A 9,624-nucleotide genomic window follows, 5' to 3' on the forward strand; every position below is an offset into this window, starting at 1 on the left:
TTTATGTGGCTTGGCACTTATTTTATACTGTTTCCTGATTCTTAGGGCAAACTAGCTATTTAGTAAAGCTTTAAAGGAAATCACTTTATTTTATATTTTATTTAACCTTCCGACCTTTTAAGTTGATTTCCCTTTCTTTTTTTTAGGCTTCTGGAGTACTGCTATTTGTATTTCTCTTTCAGATAGTGGAGGCCATGGTCATGCATTCAAAAGTTCACTGGGCTATGACTGAAGAAACCTGAGTTTGAGTCTCATTGCTTTCACTATCTCTGGTTATGTCTCTTCCCCTCTCTCAGGTGCAGAGAGATAAGGTGACTTGCCAAATGTTACATGATTGCAAGTGCCATCATCAGGATTTGAACCTAGTTTCTTTGATACAAAAATACAGTACTTTGTTCATTGTACCATATTTGCATTCCTGGTTGCCAAGAGTCACAACACCACTTGAAGCTGACCCCTATTCTGAATACAGGAATATCCCACCTAACGTTATTAATGGGTTATGGGGAAAGTAAGACTTGAAGTGAAGAAATATTAGGGCTTGTACTTCCATCACCACATTATAAAAACATGGATGAGGAGCTGACCTTTTGGTGTGGTTGTGTAACTGTTGTGTGCCTTCACAATAATGTTTTACAGTGTTAATTCAGGTGGGTCTTGGTTCTTTGATTTTTGCCTGGAATTCATCCAAATGATGAATTCACATTTATACTTTCTGTGAAAGTATAAGTAAATAACATGCTACATGAATATTGAACTCAAACTGCCATTTGGTTCCAATTTGTGCTTGAAGTGTTCTGGAAGAGACCTGACACCTTATTGTGATAGAGATAACTGGGTTCTCAAAGGTTCTGACAATCCCTACTAGGTGGAGAAGCTCCAAATACAGAGCAGACAATTGAATATACATACAGAGAGGTCTACCACTGGAACTTTAACCACTCTGTCAATGACTGTTGGTGTAGCCAGCTCATGAAGAACCCGTCCTAAGTTGAGGGAGAGTTATGTTTCAGAGGTTAAGAAAGGACCCACATTGACCAAAATTATAGATGAATTAAAGTATTTCTTTTCATCATATGCAGTGGTAGTTGGGGAAAGGGTTGGTGAGGGATTGAAAATAAGTGCAGAGAAGCTTATCAACAAAAGGCAGGCCAACTGGTGATTTTTTTTTTTAACATGGCAATTTGTGGAGACATACTCTTTTTTAAAAAAATTTTCCCCCAATTACATGTTAAAACAATTAATTAAAAAAAAGTTTTGAGTTTCAGATTCTATTATTTTCACCCTTGTACAAGAAGGCTCAAACAAAAAAGAAAGGGAAAAATAGTATCCTTTAGTCTATTCAGACAGTATCAGTTCTTTCCCTGGAGATAGTATATTTTTATCATGAGCCCTTTGGGATTTTCTCAGATCATTGTGTTTCTGAGAATAGCTAAGTCATTCACAGTTCATCATACAATATTGCTGTTACAGCATCACTTTGCATCAATTCATATAAGTTGAAGACTCATACTTTTTTGTTGTTTGGGGTTAAGTGACTTGCCCAGGGTCACAGCTAATACATGTTAAGTGTCTAACACTGGAGATTCTAGGGCCTGTGTTCTATCCACTATGCCACCTAGCTGCCTTGTCTGATACTCTTAAAGAAGTGTGATCTACATTGGTAAAGGAAGGACTCATAAGTAGAAAAGAACATTGAATTAGGAACCAGCTTGACCCAGCTCACAAGAGATTTTCAGTGTTAAAATTTATGCCTCAGAAATTGGCAAATGCTAGAAATTGATACTTGATTTATTGTTTTGTTGATTGTTCATACTTAAAAATGATAGAGAGGGGTGGCTAGGTGGCACAGTGAATAGAGCACCAGCCCTGGAGTCAGGAGGACCTGAGTTCAAATCCGGCCTCAGACACAACACTAGTCGTGTGACCTTGGGCAAGTCATTTAACCCCAATTGCCCTGTCCTCCAAAAAGCAAATAAAAATAATGGAGAAAATGTTAATGCAGATTAAACTTTAAAAATCTTTTACATACATTCCCCCCCGCCAAGAATCAGTTGTTAAACATTTACCAGTACACTCCTGGAGTCAGGAGTTTGAGTTCTAGCCTTACCACTTAGTTATAGTATGTCTTGGGCAAATCATTTCCCCTCTCTGGGCTTGCTTTCTTATTTGTTAAGTGAAACTAAACTAAAAGATTTCCCAAGATCTTGTCTAGCTCTCCTAATCTGTGGTTTTATGAGCATGGTTCTTTCAAAGTATAGCATTGGAGGGGGCAGCTAGGTGGCGAAGTGAGTAGAGCAGCAACCCTGGAGTCAGGGGGACCTAAGTTCAAATCTGGCCTCAGACATTGACATTTATTAACTGTGTGAGTTTGGGCAAGTCACTTACCCCCAAGTGCCTTGCCTTATCCCCCTCAAAAAAAAAAAAAAATATATATATATATATATATGTAAAATTGGAGACCTTTAAGGCATCCTACAATGTTGGAGAGCCAATATAAGGGCTTGAAAGAAAATGCTATGTGAGAAAATATTTTGGAAGTAGCATGGGGCATAAGGGAGAATAGTCAGACTGAGTCAGAGAGACGTGGGTTCAAATTCTGACTCCCAGTACAACTAGCCATGTGACTTGGGACAAATCATTCAACCTTCTGAGCTTCATTTTCTTTATTAATAAAATGGAGATATAAACTCTTAACATTTGACTCAGGACTGTGGTGAGGCGCATTTTATAAACTTTCTAGTGCTATAAATATTTGCACTACCTACCTCACAGGGTAGTTGTGAGAAAGGTGTTTTGTAGACCTTAAAAGTATTATATAAATTGGAGTTATTAATGAATTGACTCCTTTGTTCCCAAATAACTTCCTAGAATTTAGATTCTCAGCTTTATTTTCTGACATCACTAGCTAGTAGACAATAGATTTCCCTGAAGGTCCGCTGAGTTGAAGCTTCTAGTACTAAATAGACTGTGAACATTCCTAGGCTGAGAAAAATTATCAAGGTGTCTTGTCCTATAACCTATTTCAATAACAAGGAACTGGGAACTAGGAGGGTTCCACCCTCCCACAACTTGTCCAGTCTGGCTCTAAGTCTAAAGAAATTAGTTTCCACCACTTCCCCTTTACATCCCATTTTCAGGCATTGCTCACCAGATGTTTTTCCTGATAGACACAGGAGGTGTAGTCTGAACTCCCAACTCCAAAGCCCGGAAGCTGGGAGGTCTGAGTGTCAATTCCAACCCTGGGTGTGTTCCTTAACCTCTATAAGAAGTGGAAATTGAGGACAAATAAAAGGACAAGTGCTTATCTACCTCTTGGGCAGGTTATAGATGTGTGTTTATAAAACTTTTTAGTTCAAAGCACTGTTACAATGTCTTTTAAAAATTCACAGTGACCTTAATGCACCAATTCTACCAGCTACACCTCCCTCTTTAATACTTACACTTTTTGGCACTGCCACTAACTGGCTACGTGACCTTGGACAAATCATTTCACTTTTCTGGGCCTCAGTGAGGGGTTGGGCTAAATGCTCTTAACATTCAATGTTTTAAAGTGCTTCCAGCTATAACATTTTGCTCTATGTTCTTACAATGTCTGAAGTCTCTTCTACTGCTAGCATTTTATATGTATATGCTGTAACATCCTTATATTCTAAGTTTCAATTCCATTCAACAAATATTAAGCAGCTGATATATGCAAGGCATTCAAATAGGCAGTGGTGATAAGAAAGAAAAAATTATGCAACCCCCTCTCCTCAAGGAGTTTACTTTTACAAGGTTTCTTTTACCTATAGCATGCTATAATTGTACTGATATTTTATCTTCTAAAATCCCTTCGAACTCTATTCAATCAGTCCATTAACAAGCAGTTATTAGGCTGTTAGTGTAGATAGACTAAAGTGAAGCAGACCCTTTCCCTTGACAAGTTTATAACCTCACCATAGTCTAGGTATAATTTTGAGAGGAATGCATTATTGGCGGGGGGAGACAAGGAAAAAAAATCTCACATAAAAGATAGCAAGCACTTCAGTGCAGCTTTGCAGAAAATGAGGGATTCCAAGAGAGAGAAGAATCAATGCTTTGCGGGCCTGAGGGGCAGCCAGTGGGAAATCCTGGAGGTGAGAGCCAGAGAGCTGAGTAGGAGGAACAGCAAGAAGCTACTTTTACTGTATCACATACTTCTTTAAGCATGTTAATTTTATATTCAGAAACCCTCAGTGGTTCCCTTTTCCCTACTGAATAAAATAAAAACTTCTGTTCAGTAGGCAATGGGGAGCCACTGGAGGTTTCTGACCTCTTAAAGTCCTTCTCTTCAAGATCTAATTCAGATGCCTCCCCCTCCTTGAAGTCTTACTTGGACCACCGTACCCTCTACTCACCAAGTACTTTGAGAAATTTGAAGAGAGGAAAATCACTAAATGATCTCTATAATATCTTTTTAATTTTAAATATTTTAGTTTTTCCAATTACATGTAAAAACAATTTTTAACATAAATTTAAAAAAAGTTTAGTTCCAAATTCCCCCTCTCCTTCCTCTACCTCTTCATTGAAAAGGCAAGCAATTTGATATAGGTTTTACATGCAAAACATATTTCCATATTTGTCATGTTGTAAAAGAAAACAAAGACCCCCCCCAAAAAAAACCAAACCTCCCCCCCAAAAGAAATCGTATGCTTTGATCTGCATTCAGACTCCATTAGTTCTTTCTCTGGAGGTGGATAGCATTTTTCATCACAAGTCTTTCTGAATTGTCTTGGATCATTGGGTTGTTAAGAATAACTAAGTCATTCACAGCTGATCATTGTACAACATTACTGTTACTGTGTACAATGCCCTCCCAGTTTTGCTCAATTCACTTTGTATCAGTTCATGTAAGTCTTTCCAGGTTTTTCTGAAACCATTCTGCTCATCATTTCTTATAGCACAATAGTATTCTATGACATTCATATGCCACAACTTGTTTAGCCATTCCCTAATTGATGGGCATCCCCTTAATTTCCAATATTTTGCCACAAATAACAACTAAAAATTTTGGTACATATAAGCCTCTCTCTCTCTCTCTCTCTCTCTCTCTCTCTCTCTCTCTCTCTCTCTCTCTGTGTGTGTGTGTGTGTGTGTGTTTGTGTGTGTGTGTGTCTTTTTATCTCTGTCTCTGTCAGGTACAGACCTAATAGTGGTATTTCTGGGTCAAAGAGTATACATAGCTTTACACTTTTTGGACATAGTTCCAAATTACTCCCCAGAATGTTGAATCATTGGGACAGCTAGGTGGTACAGTGAATAGAACACCAGCCCTGCAGTCAGAAGGACCTGAATTCAAATTCAAGCTCAGACACTTGACACTTACTGTGTGACATTGGGCAAGTCACTTATCCCCAATCACCTTGCCTCCCCCTGTGGAGAGCCAAGTTTGGGAGCCCTGCTGACCCAAAGCAGGACTGAAAAAGTGTGGGAGCCCTTCGGTCCCCAAGAAGGGCTGAGAAAGAATCATTGATCCAGAGGTTGCTAGTGGGTGCATAAAAAGAGACAAGACTCTAGAAATGGTGAAAGTAAAGAGCCAATGTTTATTGTTCCAGGCACAACTTTACAGAGCCATAATCCTCCTCCCTAATTGTCTTCCCCCTGAGGACACTGCGAACTTCTCTGTTCCAGGCAGTGGGAGTAAATGCCATGCTTATCTTGAGGACCTAATCCTCACACCTGTGTTTTCCTGGGGGATGGGGAACCAATCCAGGTCCATCAGCAGGCCAAACACCTGAGAGGACTTGTTCAGCCATCAGGGTTAGAGTCCCACTGGCCTGGACTCCTCAACATCCCCCCTCCACAAAAACATCAAAACAAAACAGAATGGTTGAATCACTTCACAGCTCCATCAACAGTACATTAGCATTCCAGTTTTCCCACATCCCCTCCAACATTTGTTATTTTCCTTTTCTGTCACATTAGCCAATCTGATGGTGTGAAGTGGTATCTCAGAGTTGTTTTAATTTGCATTTCTCTAAACAATAGTGATTTAGAGCATTTTCATATGATTATAGATAGCTTTGATTTCTTTATCTGAAAACTGCATGTTCATATTCCTTGACCATTTATCCATTGGGAAATGACTTGAATTCTTATAAATTTGACTCATTTTTCTATATACTTGGGAAATGAGGCCTTATCAGGGAAACCTGCTATAAAATTTTTTCACAGTTATTATTGCTATTTCCCTCCATCACATTTTTCCCCATTTGTCCTACTTTTACCCTGTCATTCTCAAAGTGTTTTGCTTCTATTTCCTCTAACAATTTGCCCTCCCTTGTGTCAACAATACCCTCATCACCTTGTCCTTATCCCCTTCTTATCCCCTTCTTATCCTGTTTTCCTGTAGGATGAGATTGATTTCTGTACCCGAGTGTGTATGCCATTTTGAGCCAATTTTTTTTCATGGCTTTCAGGTCATCTAATAATTTTTAAATTATCTCTCTTTGACCTATTTCCAGGTCAACTGTTTTTCCCAATGAGATAGTACACATTTTCTTCTATTGTTTCATTCTTTTGATTTTGTTTTATTGTTTCTTGTTATCTTGTGGAGTTATTTCATTTGCCCAGTTCTAGTTTTTAAGGAATTATTTTCTGTAGAGAGCTTTTGTACATCATTTTCCATTTGGCCAATTTTGCTTTTTAAGGAGTTCTCTTCAGTGGATCGTTGTGCCTCTTTTACTATTTGTCCTATTCTGTTTTTTAAGGTGCTATTTTGTTCAGTATTTTTGTGCCTCCTTTGCCAAGTTGTTAACTTTTTTTTAAAATTTTCTTGCATCACTCTCATTTCTTTTCTCAGTTTTTCTTCTACCTCTCTTATTTGATTTTTAAACTCCTTTTTGAACTCTTTCAGGAATTCTTTTTGTGCCTGAAACCAAATTGCATTTTCTTTGAGGCTTTGGATGTCGTAGTTTTGATTTTGTTGTCTTCTTCTGAGTTTGTTTTTATTTTCCCTGTTACCATAGTAACTTCCTATGGTCAGGTTCTTTTTTGCTGTTGTTTGTTCATTTTTTCAGTCTATTTCTTGATTTTTAACTCTATGTTAAAGTTGGACTCTGCTCCTAGGGTGAAAGGGCATTGTCTCAAGCTTCAATTTTTATGCAGCTATTTTCAGAGCTAGTTCTAGGTGTTTGTAGGTTTTCAATTCTTTCAAGATGTTATCATCTGAGGAGAGTTGTGTTTACTACCCTTCTATTCTGTGCTCTGGTCTGTGAGTGACCACAAGCACTCTTTTCCACCCTTCAACCCACCACTGGCCTCCCCACTCCCCTATAGTTGCAAGCTCTGGTGTGCTAGCACTCCTTCTCACCCTGGGACTGTGACTCAGGACTGCAACCTGAATCCACGTAGAGGCAGTGCAACAAAATACCAGCAAAGGGACCCCTGTAATCTCTTACTGACCCTTACCATCTGTGGGCCTAGAGGTCTGGAAGTTGTAGCTGCCACCACTGATTTGGTTATGCCTGAGGCCTGTCATTGGTTTCATTATTTCCTGTTAATCTGGGAAATTTGTATTTTTAATAATTGTTTTAATTTCCTCTTCATTGGTGGTGAATTCAACCTTTTCATTTTCTAAAATAATATTCAACCCCCCCATTTCATGTAGAAACATTTTTTTTAAGTTTTGAGTTCCAAATTCTATCTCTCTTTCCCTTTCTTCCCCCCTCCCTGAGATAGTAAGCAATCGAACATAGGTTATACTTGTCCAATCATATACAAAATTAGTCATTTTGTACAAGAAGACAGAAAGGAAGGAAGGAAGGAAGGAAGGAAGGAAGGAAGGAAGGAAGGAAGGAAGGAAGGGAGGGAGGGAGGGAAAAAGAAGGTGAAAAATCATATGCTTCAGTTTGCATTCAAACATCAGTTTTTTCTCTGGAGACAGATAGCATTTTTCATCATAAGTCCTTTGGGATTGTCGTGGATCATTGTATTTCTGAGAGTAGCTAAGTCATTCACAATTCTTCATCATACAATATTGCTGTTACTGTGTATGGTGTTCTCCTGGTTCTGCTCACTTCCCTTTTGGTCAATTCATGTAGGTATTTCCAGGTTAACCAATGATTTGTTTATATTATTGTGTTTTTTTTTTACATAAAGCCAGATCCTAGTTTTATTATGATACAAAAAGGATGCATTTACTATTTCTGCTTTTTTGCATTTGATTTTAAGGTTTTTATGCCCTAAGACATGGTCTATTTTTGTGTTTATATTTTGTAGTCATATACCACTAAGAAAAAGGTATATTTCTTTCTATTCTTATTCAATTTTCTTCAGAGATCACATCTCATTTTTTCTAAAATTCTATTCATCTCCTTAGCTTCTTTCTTTTTTAAAATTATAGTTATCTAGTTCTGGGAGGGAAAATTTAAAGTTCCCCCCACTAGTATAGTTTTATTGTCTAGTTCCTCCTGTAACTCATTTAACTTTTCCTTTAAGAATTTGGATACTATACCATTTGGTGCATATATGTTCACTATTGATAGTACTTCATTGTCTATGGTACCTTTTAGTAAGATGTAGTTCCCTTGCCTATCTCTCTGAATTGAAACTATTTTTACTTTCTCTTTGTCTGAGATCATGATCGCTACCCTTACTCTTTTTTTTTTTTTTAATACTTCAACTGAAACAGAATAGTTTCTGGTCCAGCACTTAATCTTTTTTATCTGTGTGTGTGTGTGTGTGTGTGTCTCTGTTTCAAGTGTGTGACCATTTATCCCATACATGTGAAACTGAAAATATGAAGTGATTTGATTCAAAGCTACCAATGCAGATGCTACAGGAGCTAATTATGTAGAATATTTCATATACATACATACATACATACATACATACGTACATACATATATACAATGCTTCTTGTAAAAAAAATAGCATATTGTCAGATTCTGGTTTTTAATCTCCTCTGTATCTGCTTCTATTTTATGGATGAGTTTATCCCATTCACATTCACAGTTATGATTATTAACTGTATATTTCCTTCCATCCTATTTTCCCTTGTCCACCTTTTCTTTCTTTCTCCTTTCATCCTTTCTCTCTTCTAAAGTGTTTTGTTTCTGACTGCCCTTTCCCCCAATCCTCCCTTTTATCAGCACTCTCTCCCCCTTCCTGCATCCCCTTCCCCTTCTACTTCCTTGTGAAGTAAGATAGATTTTTATACGCAACTGAGTATATATGTTATTGTCTCTTTGAATCAATGCTGATGAGAGTAAGGTTTCAGCATTGCCTGATCCCCATCATCTTCTTCTCCACTATAAAACTTCTTTCATGCCTCTTTATGTGAGATGATTTAACCCATTCTATCTCTCCCCCCTTATCCCAGTGCACCCCTCTTTCTTATCATTTAATTTTTATTTTTAGATATCATCTCATCATAGTCAATTCACACCTGCACCCTCTGTCTATGCATACTGTATAATAATGGTAAAGTTCTTAGGAATTACAAGTACATCTTCCCATGTAGGAAAGTAAACAGTTTAATTTTATTGAATTCCTTATGATTTTTCTTTCCTGTGTACCTTTTAATATTTTTCTTGAGTCTTGTCTTTGAATGTCAAATTTTCTGTTCAGTTCTGATCCTTTCATCAAGAATGCTTGAAAGTC

The sequence above is a fragment of the Petaurus breviceps genome, unplaced genomic scaffold (genome assembly GCF_028583685.1).
Source record: "Petaurus breviceps papuanus isolate PSGF00001 unplaced genomic scaffold, PetGlider_PUasm1.0 90879, whole genome shotgun sequence".
Lineage (NCBI taxonomy): Eukaryota > Metazoa > Chordata > Mammalia > Diprotodontia > Petauridae > Petaurus > Petaurus breviceps.